At 40.1% G+C, this 16,651-nt stretch overlaps 1 long non-coding RNA gene across 1 annotated transcript in view; it reads left to right on the forward strand.

Moving 5' to 3' along the window:
* The first annotated feature begins 352 nt into the window (after positions 1-352).
* LOC112584627 overlaps positions 353-16,651 on the forward strand; it is a 47,795-nt gene continuing 31,496 nt past the window's right edge. Inside the window, exon 1 of the long non-coding RNA XR_006550643.2 lies at positions 353-767. This is a non-coding gene — a long non-coding RNA (uncharacterized LOC112584627). The remainder of the gene's footprint in view (positions 768-16,651) is intronic.

Raw genomic sequence — 16,651 nt, forward strand, 5'->3', positions numbered from 1 at the left:
TTTTTAACTCTGCCACTACCAGCCTCTCCCCTCAAATAGTCTTTTTAAAGCTCCATTCAGAGTGTAAGTTAATAGTTGCTTTGCAAAGGGCTGGCCCTTTAGGTTTTATTAATGTTTGGTTGTTTTATTTCCCACATGTGGAAAAAGAAACTTGATTTAACCAAATATTTGTGAATTCTTTTTCATCTTACAAATATTGTTAAAATTCCAGTGTGCTTTGATGCAACATTTGATATTTTCATTTCCCCAAGCATTTGCTAATCATCCATTTTGAGAGGAGACAAGGTTTTTCTTCATGGTTTTCAGGAATGGGGTGCTTTGACAAATGTCTTGCTGTTCAATACAAATAAACTTAGTTTGGCTTCAGATTTAATGACAAAATGTTCTCTGGCCTGTGTTTATAAACACACACCTTAAAAGCTAGTCATTTGTAAAAATGAGTAAGGGTCCCAAACTTCATCTTCCACCTGGGTCTCCTTTCTTGAGCCCTTGTTGAGTCAGCTGTTCTTGTTTCCTTGGGATTTCTGACCCTGCATTTGGTTCTCTCCAGTCTAACCACATTGGGAGGGCCCATAAAGCAGCAGTGTATTATGTCATGGATTCCACAGAGCTGCTGCAGCGTTCTTTCCCAACAAAAGTGGTTGCAGCAGCTCTGAGGTCCTCTATAGCTCTGTTTTTCAAAGATTCTCCTGTGTGTCATAGAGGGGCAGCACTTACGATGGAAGGATACAGAGCTGGGACCCAGGCATCCAGAGGTTGAAGGAAAGGTAGGTTTGAGGGTTAAGGAGTTACAGCCCCAGGAAACGGATTACCCCAATGGAATCATAATGGAAATCAGGTGCTCCATACATCTGAGTGGCCTGTACAAGGAAATCTTGCTTCTGTTTAGTATCCATTTCCTTTCCCTCAGATTGAGTGGGACCTCCCAGGGTGACCAGATAGCCAGAACTGGTCAGTTCAGAGCATTAGAGACCCCTGCCTCAGGATGGGTACCTCTAACCCAGGTCTGTGCTGTGAAACATACTCCCAGGCCTTCGGCTGGACCGTGGGGAGAGAGAAGTTGTCCTTTTGGGAATACTAAGCTGGTATTGTATGTATCTGGGGCTACCAGAGGCTGTTTTGCCACCTCACTGGGGGCAGCCTGTCTGAAAAAGAATCCAGTAGAATGAAAAGCATGTAAGAAGTTGGGGATGCCGGATCACATTCTATCACATCATCTGGTCTTGGATCTAGCTAGTTCTTTTTCTTTCTTTAAACATTTATTTATTTACTTATTTATTTTAGCTGCACTAGGTCTTAGTTGTAGCATGCAAAATCTTTAGTTGCAGCATGAAACTCTTTGTTGCATTGTGTGGGATATAATTTCCTGACCAGGGATTCAACCAGAGCTGCCTGCCTTGGGAACATGGAGTCTTAGCCACTGGACCACCAGGGAAGTCCCTGGATCCAACTAGTTCTAAAGCCAGTTTTACTCATGGACTTCTTGGTTCTCTGAGCTCATAAATTTTTGCAATTTGATCTGGGTTTATGTCACTTACAGCTAAAGGACTCCTAATCAGATACTAACGAAGGGAAGACCAAAGACTGGTAGGCAAGCAATCTGTCAAAGCAGAATGAAACAAAAAGATCTAGGTGACCAGTGGCTTGGGATTCACATGACTGCATGTTTTGAAATGATCATAACCAGGAGACAAAAATGCCTAAATAATCCTGATCCTAGGGTAGGGGCTACTTACCCTCTGGCCTATATTTTTGCATGATGACTCTGAGGTTACAGAAATCTAGGATTCAGCTGGAGCTGGAGAGAAAATCTACAGAGGTAGATGAGATCTAGTCCTGGCTGGGGCCATACAAGGACAATTGGAACTATTAGGTGATTCTTCCTATTCCTTTGCTTGATTTCAGGACAAGCCTGGACTTTCTGTTATTTACTACCTGTGACCATCAGTAAAGTATTTCATGCTTTTTGAGCTTATTTTCCTCTTTGAACTGGAAGAAAGTTCTATTATTACTTGACCCTTGAAGTAGTTCTAGTGTTATCCAAAGTGGGACATTTCATCATGATGAAGGCTTGTTGTTGTTCAGTTGCTAAGTCGTGTCCGGCTCTCTGCGACCCCACGGACTGCAGCACGCCAGGCTTCCCTGTCCTTCACAATCTCCTAGAGTTTTCTTAAACTCATGTCCATTGAGTCAAAAAGATGAAGAGCTAGCCAGCCTCAATTAGGGCTGTTCCAGGCAGATCAGGACCTATGGGACCCCCTTTCTGAGTCATTTCTCCTGGTTCTTTTCCGACTGGGTTTTTCACACCTATTTTCTCCCTTCAATCATTTTTAAAATTTTTTTTTTCAGAAAAAGCATTTTAGGTGATTTCTCTTTTTTTGCTGTGTATACAGCTGGCTACATCATGATGCTACTATGAGTCAGGTCCTGTTTTATATTCACTTTGTCTCATTGCATCTTCCCAGCATTGCTGTGAGGTAAGAATAATTTAGACTTGAGAAACAATCCTAGAGAAGTTGAATACATGCCCTCTGCACTGCCAGGCAGCGGTGGACCTGCCCTACAGAGCAGGCAATCATAAGCCAGAACCTTTGCTCTGCTCACAGTGCCTGGTTGCCTCTTTGTCATTCAGATGTGCAGATGAGAACAGTCAGCCTCATTTTCCTCTGTAGCATTTTAAAGCCTGGGGGTTCAATAAAAAGGAATGAAATCTTGCTATTGGCGCAATGTGAATGGACCTAGAGTGTATTATGCTGAGTGAAACACGATAGACAGAGAAAGATAAATGCTGTATGATTTCACTTACATGGGGAATCTTAAAAAAGCAAAGCAAATGAACAAACATAACTAGACAGAAACAGAGTCATAGATAAAGAGAACAAACAGGTGGTTGCCAGAGGGGAGGGAGTGTGTGGAGGAGAGAAATAGGTGAGGGAGGTTAAGAGGTATGAACATCCACTTGCAAAATAAATGAGCCAAGAGCATGAAATTTACAATGTGGGCAATATAGTCAATAATTATGTAATATCTTAGTATGGGGATGGATGCTAACTAGACTTGTTATGGTGATCATTTGGAAATGCATAGAAATACCAAATCACTATGTCATGTAACAGGGACTACTTCAAATATAAACAAGCAAATAAAATCACAGGAAAGTAGATTAGATTTCTGGGTGCCAGAGGTGGGAGGTGGGGGGAGAGAGAATTGAATGAAGGTGGTCAAAATATAGAAACTTCCAGTTATATAAGTTCTAGGGATGGAATGTACAGCATGGTGAATATAATCAGCACTGCTGTGTGTTATATATGAAAGTTGTTAGGGAGTAAATCTTAAGGGTTCTCATCACAGGAAAGCATTTTCCCCTCTTTCTTTAGTTTTGTATCTGTATGAGATGGTGAATGTTCACTTAACTTATTGTGCTATCATTTCATGATGTATGTAAGTGAAATCACTATGCTGTACACCTTAAACTTATACAGTTCTTAGTGTTTAGTCACTAGGTTGTGTCCAACTCTTTTGCAACCCCATGGGCTATAGCCCACCAGGTTCTTCTGTCCATGGGGTTTCCTAGGCAGGAATACGGGAGTCAGTTGCCATATCCTTCTCCAGGAGATCTTCCTGACCCAAGGATCGAACCCATGTCTGCACCAGGGAAGCCCCAAACTTCTACAGTGCTATATGTCCATTATATCTCTATAAAACTGGAAGAAAAAATATCTGAGAGCTCGTCATTTTCAAAGATAGAGGTAATTTTTTTAAAATCAGAGGTCTCCCTCAAAGTGTTTCCACTGTGCTGCTGAAGGCTGGTGCTTATAAGAAAAAAAAGGAGGCTCCTCTTGAAATGTTGCTGGAACCTGGTTCTCTGGGCTTGAAGTGGTGATCTTTCCCTAGGTCTCCTGAGGCCCAAGCTCTGCTGTCTGTCACAGAGCCTTCTAGGAGGGTGACAATGAGAGTGAGCTCCTAGTTCCATCTTAAGTGTTCCCTGGAGGCAATGATGTGCTTGTGTGTTTGACACTCAAATGAAACATTTTCTACACCTTCTTCCTCTACCCCCCGAATTTATTTTCAGTAATAATCCTATAATAATCAGTGAAAATTATTCTTTTTCTGATTCATTCTTTAGTTTTTAAGTTCAGTTCAGTCGTTCAGTCGTGGCCAACTCTTTGTGACCCCATGGACTACAGCATGTCAGGCTTCCCTGTCCATCACCAACTCCTGGAGCTTGCTCAAACCCATGTCCATCAAGTCAGTGATGCCATCCAACCATCTCATCCTCTGTCATCCCATTCTCCTCCTGCCTTCAATCTTTCCCAGCATTAGGGTCTTTTCCAATGAGTCAGTCCTTGGCATCAGGTGGCCAAAGTTTATTGGACCTTCAGCTTTAGAATCAGTCCTTCCAATAAATATTCTGGACTGATTTCTTTTAGGATTGACTGGTTTGATCTCTTTGCAGTCCAAGGGATCCTCAAGAGTCATCTCCAACACCACAGTTCAAAAGCATCAATTCTTTGGCACTCAGCTTTATTTATGGTCCAACTCTCACATCCATACATGACTACTGGAAAAACCAGAGCCTTGACTAGATGGACCTTTGTTAGCAAAGTAATGTCTCTGCTTTTTAATATGCTGTTTAGGTTGGTAATAAATTTTCTTCCAAGGAGCAAGCGTCTTTTAATTTCATGGCTGCAGTCACCATCTGCAGTGACTTTGGAGCCCCCAAAAATAAAGTCTCTTACTGTTTCCCCATATATTTGCCATGAAGTGTTGGGACCGGATGCCATGATCTTCATTTTCTAAATGTTGAGTTTTAAGCCAGCTTTTTCACTCTCCTTTTTCACTTTCATCAAGAGGCTTTTTAGTTCCTCTTCACTTTCTGCCATAAGGGTGGTGTCATCTGCAAGTCTGAGGTTTTGATATTTCTCCCAGCAATCTTTAGTTGTAAAGCAAATGTAAAGCAAATCTTTAGTTGTAAAACAAATGTCAATTCTATAAAGAAAGGAAATTATACTTTTAATGATACTGTGGAAGCTTGGAAAAATATTTCAGGTATTAAAAATTCATGCTTAAAAACCAAAAATATTACACCTTGCACTTCATGTTGCTTCACTGTTCTAAATTTTATATACAAATTAAAATTTCAAGCCATCGCACCAAATGACACATTTAACGCAACTCCAAAGTCTCTGTCTTTACAGTTATTATATTATTTTTGCTGATTTTGAATCCGTGCTTGAAATCAGGAATATATGGTACCAAAGTACCACACAGACTAGGGCCATGAATTTGCTCCTGAGTCTGTGTAAGTTGAAGGCTGACTGAATGCCTGGATGTTTTCCACAATCATTTTTATGTCAGAGTCAATTAAATGATAAATAATGAAACTGTACTAATTTGAAGCTTCAGTTCAGTTCAGTTCAGTCGCTCAGTCGTGTCCGACTCTTTGCAACTTCATGAATCGCAGCACGCCAGGCCTCCCTGTCCATCGCCAGCTCCCAGGGTTGACCAAAACTCTTGTCCATTGAGTCGATGATGCCATCCAGCCATCTCATCCTCTGTCGTCCCCTTCTCCTCCTGCCCCCAATCCCTCCCAGCATCAGGGTCTTTTCAAATGAGTCAATTCTTCGCATGAGGTGGCCAAAGTACTGGAGTTTCAGCTTCAGCATCAGTCCTTCCAAAGAACACCCAGGACTGATCTCCTTTAGAATGGACTGGTTGGATCTCCTTGCAGTCCAAGGGACTCTCAAGAATCTTCTCCAACACCACAGTTCAAAAGCATCAATTCTGTGGTGCTCAGCTTTCTTCACAGTCCAACTCTCACATCCATACATGACCACTGGAAAAACCATAGGCCTTGACTAGACGAAACTTTGTTGGCAAAGTAATGTCTCTGCTTTTGAATATGCTATCTAGGTTGGTCATAACTTTCCTTCCAAGGAGTAAGCGTCTTTTAATTTCATGTCTGCAATAACCATCTGCAGTGATTTTGGAGCCCAAAAAAATAAAGTCAGCCACTGTTTCCCCATCTATTTGCCATGAAGTGATGGGACTGGATGCCATGATCTTAGTTTTCTGAATGTTGAGCTTTAAGCCAACTTTTTCACTCTCCTTTTTCACTTTCATCAAGAGGCTATTTAGTTATTCTTCACTTTCTGCCATAAGGGTGGTGTCATCTGCATATCTGAGGTTATTGATATTTCTCCCAGCAATCTTGATTCCAGCTTGTGCTTCATCCAGCCCAGTGTTTCTCATGATGTACTCTGCATGTAAGTTAAATAGGCAAGGTGACAATATACAGCCTTGACATACTCCTTTTTCTATTTGGAACCAGTCTGTTGTTCCAAGTCCAGTTCTCATTGTTGCTTCTTGACCTGTATACAGATTTCTCAGGAGGCAGGTCAGGTGGCCTGATATTCCCATCTCTTTCAGAATTTTCCACAGTTTATTGTGATCCACAGTCAAAGGCTTTGGCATAGTCAATAAAGCAGAAATTGATGTTTTTCTGGAACTCTCTTGCTTTTTCGATGATCCAATGTATGTTGGCAATTTGATCTCTGGTTCCTCTGCCTTTGCTAAAACCAGCTTGAACATCAGGAAGTTCACGGTTCACATATTGCTGAAGCCTGGCTTGGAGAATTTTGAGCACTACTATACTAGCGTGTAGGATGAGTACAATTGTGCAGTAGTTTGAGCATTCTTTAGCATTGCCTTTCTTAGGGATTGGAATGAAAACTGACCTTTTCCAGTCTTGTGACCACTGCTGTGTTTTCCAGATTTGCTGGCATATTGATTGCAGCACTTTCATAGCATCATCTTTCAGGATTTGGAATAGCTCAACTGGAATTCCATCACCTCCACTAGCTTTGTTTCATAGTGATGCTTCCTAGGGCCCAGTTGACTTCACATTCCAGGATGTCTGGCTCTAGGTGAGTGATCACACCATCGTGATTATCTGGGTCGTGAAGATCTTTTTTGTACAGTTCTTCTTTGTATTCTTGCCATCTCTTCTTAATATTAGGTTCTGCTTCTGTTAGGTCCATACCATTTCTGTCCCTTATGGAGCCCATCTTTGCATGAAATGTCCTCTTGGTATCTAATTTTCTTGAAGAGGTCTCTAGTCTTTCTCATTCTATTGTTTTCCTCTATTTCTTTGCACTGGTCACTGAGGAAGGCTTTCTTATCTCTCCTTGCTATTCTTTGGAACTCTGAATTCAAATGGGAATATCTTTCCTTTTCTCCTTTGCTTTTGGCATATTTAATCCTGCTCATTCCAATTTTGTCCATTAAATGTCATCTGTAATAAAGCAATGGGTACTGGAAAATTTTTTCACAACTTCTATGAGATCTTCCGAGTGCTTTATTATAAAGTACAGTTGTTGAACCCCTGACATGCATAGGCTAATGGTTTGGGATTCTCTCAAATGATAACTTAACCACACCCCCATCAGCAGGACAATTATCGCTATTCACATGCCTCCCCTTCTTCACATACATTTAATCACAACCCTGAATTTTAAACTACAGTCAACATACAGACTAACTGATTAGTGACTCCTTATTTCTTTATGTAGTTGGCAGTGAAGACTTGTTGATGGTCTGTGTACTTCATTTTATAGTGACCCAAAGGTTTTAATCAGTACTCAGAACTCAATTTCGTTCACCATAGGTCAGCCTGAACTTGAACTTCAGTTAAAAGTGATGAGGCAGTAGTAACATGGATCGACTTGGAGAGTATTATGCTAAATGAAATAAGTCAGACAGAGAAATATAAATATTGCATTGGCCAAAAATTTTGTTTGGATTTTTCCTTAAGATGTTATAGAAAAACCTGAACAAACTTTTTTGGCCAACCCAATACTATATGATTATCACTTATACATGGAATCTAAAAAATATAACAAACTAGTTAGTACAACATAAAGGAAATAGACTCAGGGTTGTAAAGAATAAACTAGTGGTTACCACTGGGGGAGGGGAAGCATAGGGGTAGGGGTATGGGAGGCCCAAACTCTTGGGTGCAAGACAGGCTCAGGGATGTATTGTACAACATGAGGAATGGAGCCAATATTTTGTAGTAACTATAAAGGGGAAGTAACCTTGAAAAGTTGTATCAAGTTTTTAAAAAATTTAAAACCTAGAAGGAAAAACAAAGTGATAATTCAGTGAGTTCTTGGATCTTGTTCCTGGGAACTAGGCAATGAGAGAGGTAGTAACATTTCCTTTTGATGGAATTCTCTTCTCAGTGTCCTTGCTAAAAAGTTTGCCTTCCAAGCAATGCGATTTCAGGGGAAAAGCAAGGAACTACCTATGTGTACATTGTTATTGTTCAGTCAGTAAGTTGTGTCCAGCTCTTTGCAACCCATGAACTGCAGCACACCAGGTTCCTCTGTCCTTCACTATCTCCCAGAGTTTGCTCAAATTCAGGTCCATTGAGTCGAAGATGCCATCTCATCCTCTGTCACCTCCTTCCCCTCCTGCCTTCAATCTTTCCAAGCTTTAGGGTCTTTTCCAATGAGTCAGTCCTTGGCATCAGGCAGCCAAAGTATTGGAGTTTCAGCTTCAGTATCAATCCTTCCAATGAACATACAGGGTTGATTTCCTTTAGGATTGACTGGATTGATCTCTTTGCTTTCCAAGGGACTCTCAAGAATCTTCTCCAGCATCACAGTTTGAAAGCATCAATCCTTTGGCACTCAACCTTCTTTAGGGTCCAACTCTCACAATCCATACATGACTACTGGAAAAACCATAGCTTTGACTATCTGGATCTTTGTTGGCAAAGTGATGTCTCTGCTTTTTAATACCTTGTCTAGGCTTGTCATAGCTTTTCTTCCAAGGAGCAAGCGTCTGTCTACATGACAGCAGGCAAAGGAAATGTGCAGACAGAGAGGATGCTTTCTGGCTGTGTTTCCAGGGTGACGGCCGCACAGGAGGAAAAGGGAAATGTGCAGGCGAGAGTAGGAGAAAGCTGTGTTGCGTGGGAAAGCAGCCATCATAACACCAGCAACACTGATTTGGAAACTAGAACCACTGCACACAGCGTACAGATAAAGCCAATGAAGCCTGAGAACAAAAACCACCCAACAAGAGAAAGCGCGGCTACAGCGGATGTTTCACATGACAACTCAGAACCAGATGACTGACCCCGGCAGCAGAACAGGAGCAACATGAGAAATGGCCGAGACCTGCACATTTTGACTCCTGGACTTGAGTCCAGACCTGTGTCAGAAGAATTAGTGACCAAAGGAAACTATCTTTGGTTTAATTATATAAGTAAGAATATAACTAATTTTATAGTTAGCCACATATGTTTAAGATCTTAATTTGTCTTGAGTTAAATCATAGTACTTTAGATTCAATCCTTTGACATTGCAAATATGCGCTTTTTTTAACTTAGAAAAACTATAGTTTTGCATGGTTCAAGCTCATAGATCTGAAGATATTCTTTTTTTTTTTATTGGAGAACAATTGCTTTACAATGCTGTGGTGGTCTCTGCCATACAGCAATGTGAATCAGTCATAATTACATATATACCCCATCCCTCTTATGCCTCCCCCATGCCATTCTACCCTTCGAGGTCATCACAGAGCACCAGGCTGGGCTCCCTGTGTTCCACAGCAGCTTCCATCTAGTTATATATTTTACACATGATAGTGTATATAAGTCAAGGCTACTTTTTCAATTTGTCTTACCCTCTCCTTCCCATGTTATGTCTACCAGACCATTCTCTATGACTGTGTCTCCATTTCTTCTCTATAAAGAGGTTCACCAGTACTATTTTCTAGATCCCATATGTATGCACTAATCTGTGATATTTGATTTTCTGACTTACTTCACTCTGTATAACAGGCTTTAGGCTCATCCACCTCACTAAAACTGACTCAAATTTGTTCCTTTATGTGGCTGAGTAATATTCCATTATGTGCCACAAGTTGTTTATCCATTTATCTGTCCATGGATATATAGGTTGCTTCCAGTCCTGGCTATTGTAAATGGTGCTATAATGAACATTGGGGTGCATGTGTCTTTCTGAATTGTAATTTTTTTCAGGCTATATGCCCAATAGTGGGATTGCTAGATCATATGGTAATTTTATCCCTAGTTTGTTAAGGAATCTCCATAATGTTCTCTATAGTGGCTGTACCAGTGCAGACATTTTGGTTTTCTTTTGAAGTCTATGTTGGAGACCCAAGGAGAACTTTAGCCTTTACTAAGATTCCTCCCTTCTCCTGGAGTTTGTAATTTATGAATTTGATGCCATCTGGGGAAGTGACAAACCCATGGTGTCTACCCTGCCTCTGCTCTGGAGGTGAAATGAAGTTGGGGAGAAAGGAAAGTTCCAGCATTGGATAAGCTGAAGGAGGTGGTTGTAGCTTCTGTACATGTTTATTTCTTTTTATTGCTTTGTTTTTTATTTCTAACTCATTTGACTTGGGGTTCCAGATTTGTTTTTCTCTTTGTAAACTAGATTTTGAAATTATTATCTGGCCCATCTGTTTGCTTCTCTTAAATGAAACATAAATTGGCTCATTTTAAATTTCAGGTACTTTAGATTTGATTCTACTATTCATCTCCTTTTGGCCTTGGCAATAAATTTTTTGCTGCCAAGAAGAGAGAAGCTTTGCTGTTTTGAATCTTTTTCTTTAAAAGAATGTGCATTTGAGTATTAAAAAGAATTCTCAGTTTTTAATAGTTTGATTTCTTTCTTCTGATCTTATGTCTACTTTGTTTATTCTCATTCTTTCCTATGACTCCACATTTATGCGACCTTTTATTTCTTTTCATATTCTCTACTTCCACAAGGAACTCAAGATGAGATACTATCTGTTCCTGTCTCAAAATTTAAAAGAAAAAGTGTGGGATCAGGCTGATTCTTGTGGGTCTCTGGCATAAATGATCATGGTGCATTAGATAATGACCCTTCGTTGGCCAATCAATAATTATTGAGTGTCTAGTTTGTGCAGAATCCTGTACACACAATAGTGTGGGTAATAATGGGAACACATTTCATGGGAGACATTGAAATATTTATGGACATGGGCTTCTTTGCTACAATTGCTTTCAAGATCCATTTATAATGGACTCATATTTGGAATGGAAGGAAGCTTGAGACTCTCCGAAAGGTCTGATGCAGTGCCTTCTTAATGAATCTAACCGTTACGAAGCTTGGCATTATCTGTATATCCATCACGGTGTACCACTGGTGATGCCATGCTGCGTAAGGCATGCGGGTTAATAGGTAGACAGTTGTTCTGAGGGTGGGGAAGGTTCTGCCTTAGAGAATATTCTCTCCTCACCACACCTCTGTCATACTACTAAAATGCCTTCTTCTCGAGGATTATCTTAAAGGTACATTCTTCTGCATGGTATTTTATTACCTCGAAGAGGTGCTTCTCAGCTCACCACACATTAAACAGAGCAAGTAGTCTGCTTCACATGGAAGGAAACAAGGCCATGAACAATCAGGACCAAGGATGATTTGACTTTTTTATTTAGTATATAGGTTTATTTTGGAACCATGCACATGCTTTACATAGTTTAGCAAATGAAATAGAAGTAAGACTTTGACCTCAGAGAAGTCGCTTGGGAAAGAGCTTAAAGAAAGGTCACCTTGAACTGCTCTTGGGAAGAAAAAAAAAATGTCAGGACCTTCAACAAACAAGGGTAGTGAGAAGGAGGAACAGATGCCAAAAAAGGGAACTGAAGCAACAGCACCGAAGCATCCACTCTTGTTGCAATTTAGCTTTGGGCCAACCTGAGCAGGGAAGATGTGTGAACAGCGCAATAACTTGCTGGAGTGCTTGGGGAAGCTTTGATTGGCCATCTAGTTGGGGAGACCCACATGCAGACACCAGCTCATCCAGGCTTGCCTAGGACTTCCCTGGTTTTAACACCAAGAGACCCACATCCCCAGGACCCCTTAGTCTCCACGTGCCCCTACCTCATACCCCATATACTGAGAATACCACCATCTTTCTCACAAATGGCCAGGAAATCTTCGTGAAAGTCATTGTTATATGAGCTACGTGAAATAATATGATCCAAATTCAAATCTTTTGTTTTTTTTCCTGAGGTTTGGGACCGTCCTTGCAGGTTATACTGTCTTTTTTTTTGGAAAGCATTAGCCTTTCCTTCTGCTAGAATGTTACCTCACCTCCTCACTCCCCATAATTGTTTTCCTCTTTAATTTTAGAAACGGATTCATTCTAGGAATATCACCTCTTAAAGATATTGTTTGTCGCTATGTGAGCAGATTCTCAGAGGGCTCTAACAGGGATTGTGAAGCTGAGATATTCCAGAGGTGTCATTCTCACTAGAATCCAACAGTGGCCACCTATTTCCACGTGGAGATGAGTGTGAAATGTGCTGTGACTTCAGGGACGTCGGGTCCTTGGTCCCAGGAGATAAGCAGTTAGTGATTTTCTCCCAAGAAGCATAGACTGTTTCAAGAAACACAGCATTTATAAAATATGTGCTTGCCTTTGTCCTGTAAGTCTTTGTTTAAGTTATAGTTTACAGAAAGACATTAAATCCCGGTTATAATCTTATATGTTTACATGAATCTGTGGCGATATCATAAAATCATTTATACATTTCATAACTGCAGAATGTTTTTAGAAAATTTAAGCCAGATTAAATAATTCACTAAAAGATCATCTGGGTGAAATCTAATACATTCTACTACCTGAAAATATGTATAATAAAATTCCATCCCATGCAAATTGTTTGCTACAAGATAGTCAAATACTAATGTCCTTAACATGAAAGACAATGGAAACATTCATAAATTAGGATTTTGCTCATAAAGTCAACTTTCATTAATTCGATTAACAGTGGAAAGAAAATGCATTGTTTTGTTTTAAGCTGAATTATAGTTAAAAGTTGACAAAAAGTGGTACAAAACTCAGTCAGTTAAAAATGCATCCCATATTTAGAAACACAATTACTATTGAAAAGAGATCATCCCAAAGTAGAAAATTAATATAAGTCACTAAGTTTAGCAACATTAGACATTACATAAACTCTTGGTGAGGGGAATATGTGTGAAGTGGGGTGACTAGCTGTAAGGTTTTGATCTGTCAAAATAATCTACCACTGTTGGTGTTTCTCAGCTGAGCACTTTTTTATTCAAATATTTGAATAGTAAGAATCCTAATAACTACAAGCATATTGATTTCTGTGTGAAACATGTAAAGTTTACTGGGTTTGCTGGTTTTTACTTACATATAAAATCTCGTTTAAATCACCTAACAATCATATGAGGTAGGTACAGCTATAATTCCTTCACATTTACATCTTGAAGTCTAGGTGGTACCTACAAAGGTACATATTGTGTGGCGCACACCTTCTGAATTAGTGTCTCTGAAAGTAAGCTCAGGAATCCTCATTAACAAGTTCCCAGATAATCCAGATGCCCTTGAAATGTGTGTGTGTGTGTGTGTGTATGTGTATGTTTTGATAGCTCAGTCATGCCCATCTCTTTGCAACCTCATGGACTGTAGCCCACCAGGCTCCTCTGTCCATGGAATTCTCCAGGCAAGAACACTGGAGTGGGTAGCCATTCCCTTCTCCAGAGCATCTTCCTGACTCAAGGATCGAACCCAGGTCTTCTGCATTTCAGGTAGATTCTTTACTGTCTGAGTCACCAGGGAAGCCCTAGTAATTAAAGGTGTGTTATAACCATTGTTGTTGTTTTTCAGTCACTCAGTCATATCCGACTCTTGTGACCCCATGAACTGCAGCATATCGGGCTTCCCTGTCCTTCACTATCTCCTGGAGCTTGCTCAAACATCTACTGAGTCAGTGATGCCATCCAACCATCTCATCCTGTCATCCTCTTCTCCTGGCCTTCAGTCTTTCCCATTATCAGGGTATTTTCCAGTGAGTCGGCTCTTTTTATTACTCTCTAGTGGCTTCCAAGAATTAGGCAGTACCTTGCTCTCATTTTCAGCCAGAGCAGATACACTTGTTTCTCAAATTAGTCTATGGTGTAGAACAGTTCTGAACATGAGAAGAAACTTTTGTTAATAGAACTCATACAAAATTTGGACATAGGAAGTATGAGAGAGAGGGAGAGTTCATTTTTGATTCTCAATCTCCTCCTACAAATGCCATTCCTGGTAAAGTTTATGAAGAAGTTGACACTGAATTGTTTGAATATCTTTGTAAGAATATCATCTAGGAGGTTTATTTAAAGACAAGAAACACATGGAGCTAAAGAGAGCTCAAGAGCAGACTTAGTGGAGAGACTGGTTAATGTAAGGTCAGAGAGTTTGGGCAGAAAAGCATGTTCCTTTATGTGGCTTGGAGAAGTGGAACAAGTGTTTTGAAACCAGGGTTTTGAGAAATATTTCATAGTGTGGAATAGCTTTCTTTTTAAAAAGCAAACTGAAGTAAATATTTACTGGCCTTTCCCCCCCACCCCCACAAACACATATTTACTGTCATATATACCTGAACTTCCAAACTTGAATTTCTGGATATACCAACAAGGGTGAAAGTGCATTTTGTTCAACATGGTCTTTTAGGAACTGCCACCTCTCATTTTATTGCCATTTATAGTGCAAAATCCACTGCTTACCTGCCTGCCTCTCTCCTTCCTCATTCCTCCTGCCAGCCTGTTTTTCCTCATTTCTTTTTTTCCCTGTTCTTTGTCCCCTCTTTTCCCCCTCTCTCACACTTTTTCGTTTGGTTCTTCTCTCCCCTCCTCCCCCCCTCCCCCGCCTCACATTTTTTCGTTTGGTTCTTCTCTCTGAATCTCACCCTTTCTCCAGTCACATGGCAGCTCCTCATCTCATCTTGCCAGCCTACTCCAGCCTGTAATAATGTCTCCTTTTCCTGACTCATCATATTACTAAATGTCTGCACCAAAGACTTTGGCTCATGGTTATTCTAACACACTGTGTTGTCCAGTTGTATTTCATGTATAAATCCAGTTCCCTCAACTAGATCCTAAATGTTTGAGGCCCAGAAAGAGAACATACATTAATTTTACATTTTCAACAAGAGTACCTAACCAATGTTCAGGAAATATACAGTATTTTGAATCACATGAAATTTTTTCCCACTTTCAAAGTCAAATGTATTGCTTTCCTTGTTCTTATCCTGCCATGCTTATTTTAACTTGTAACTCCTTTGACAGGCTGAGGGAGGAAAAAGGAGTTAATAATCACAATCAAGTTATTCATTTGTGGAAAGCAAAGTGTTAAAGAATATTACTATTTATTTATTTATGAAAGAATATTTATTCTTCTATCAAGGAATAAAAAAATAACTAATAAATTTAATTTAGACTGAAAATTTGTTCTCAGTTCACACAAGGAAAGTGAAGACAGTTATATTTCAATTAATGTTTAAAAGTTGAATGACAATAGGCAGCAGTCAGCAGATAGATCCCAGATACTACCTAGAGAAGCTACAGGTTGGCAAGATAAGTTTCAGCTCAATGAAGTAGCCATGTGAAATGAAGAAAGAACTTTGATTTATAAAAACGCCTTTCCTACTAAATTTGATCATTGCTTACATTTGATATGAAGACTTTTTATGTAATTATTAGATGTTGCATACTGAGATTAGCCATATTGTGGAACATGTCTGTATGATTTTCCCCTTTATAGTCAAATAATGCTTTTTAATAACAATAAAACATTACCAAAGGAGAGTAGAGCCCCAGAGGAGAGTAGACAGTGATAACAGCCAAAGGACAAGAAGTTAGCAGGCTTCCAGTGAACTTACTGAGTGAGTGTAAGATTTTTAGAAAACACATATTCAATAAACACTGGAAATATATGAGATCAGATTTGTTCATGATTCATTTCCCAGTGTTATGAGATAAGCACAAGCTGGGGTATAAGAGAACTTCAGTTCAAGCCCTATTTATCTGCTTTCTGGCTGTGAGAACTTGGGCCCAATACTTAATGCATTTGAATATTAATTTCCTTATCTGCAAAACATGTAAAAGTATTTCAGTGGGTTTTTGAAAGTTACCTTAGAAAAGTCTGTAAGTACTTGGTGAGAAAAAAAAAAATTGCAGGTGCTTTTTGAATGATGTCATCCATACCTCAATTTCTCCATATTGCATGGGATCAGACTGACAAAGGATGCTATAAAACAGAGATAATCAAAATTTACAGTGTGCGACTCAAAGATCAAGAGAGATGACTTAAGGATTGAGAACTGATCTATGAATTGAATCTGAAAAATTATGCTTCTCTGTGTGTCTGTCATCAAGGAAACTAACATTTGCTATTTACTGTGTGAAAAATGGCCCCGATTAACATGGAGGTCTACAACACAGACCCACAATGAGGCAGGCTGGGGCCACTGGTAGCCCAGTGTGTTCAAGTGCAGGAAGCCTGACGGAAAGCACAGTGGGCAGCTACCCACAGTGGGCAGCAGTGGCAGAGACTCCCCCAAACCAGCGGTAGCATGGCACATTCAGCTCTGAAGCCAGGATTGTCCTAGACAGTCCTGTGGACTGACCCCTAGCCACAATTCACATCTTTAGCATTTACTGCATGCACTGGCTTCCCTGGTGGGTCAGATGGTAAAGAATCTGCCTGCTAATGCAGGAGACACAAGAGAGGAGAGTTCAATCTCTGGGTTGGAAAGATCCCCTGGAGAAGGACATGGCAACCCACTCCAGTATTC

The sequence above is a fragment of the Bubalus bubalis genome, chromosome 4 (genome assembly GCF_019923935.1).
Source record: "Bubalus bubalis isolate 160015118507 breed Murrah chromosome 4, NDDB_SH_1, whole genome shotgun sequence".
Taxonomy (NCBI): domain Eukaryota; kingdom Metazoa; phylum Chordata; class Mammalia; order Artiodactyla; family Bovidae; genus Bubalus; species Bubalus bubalis.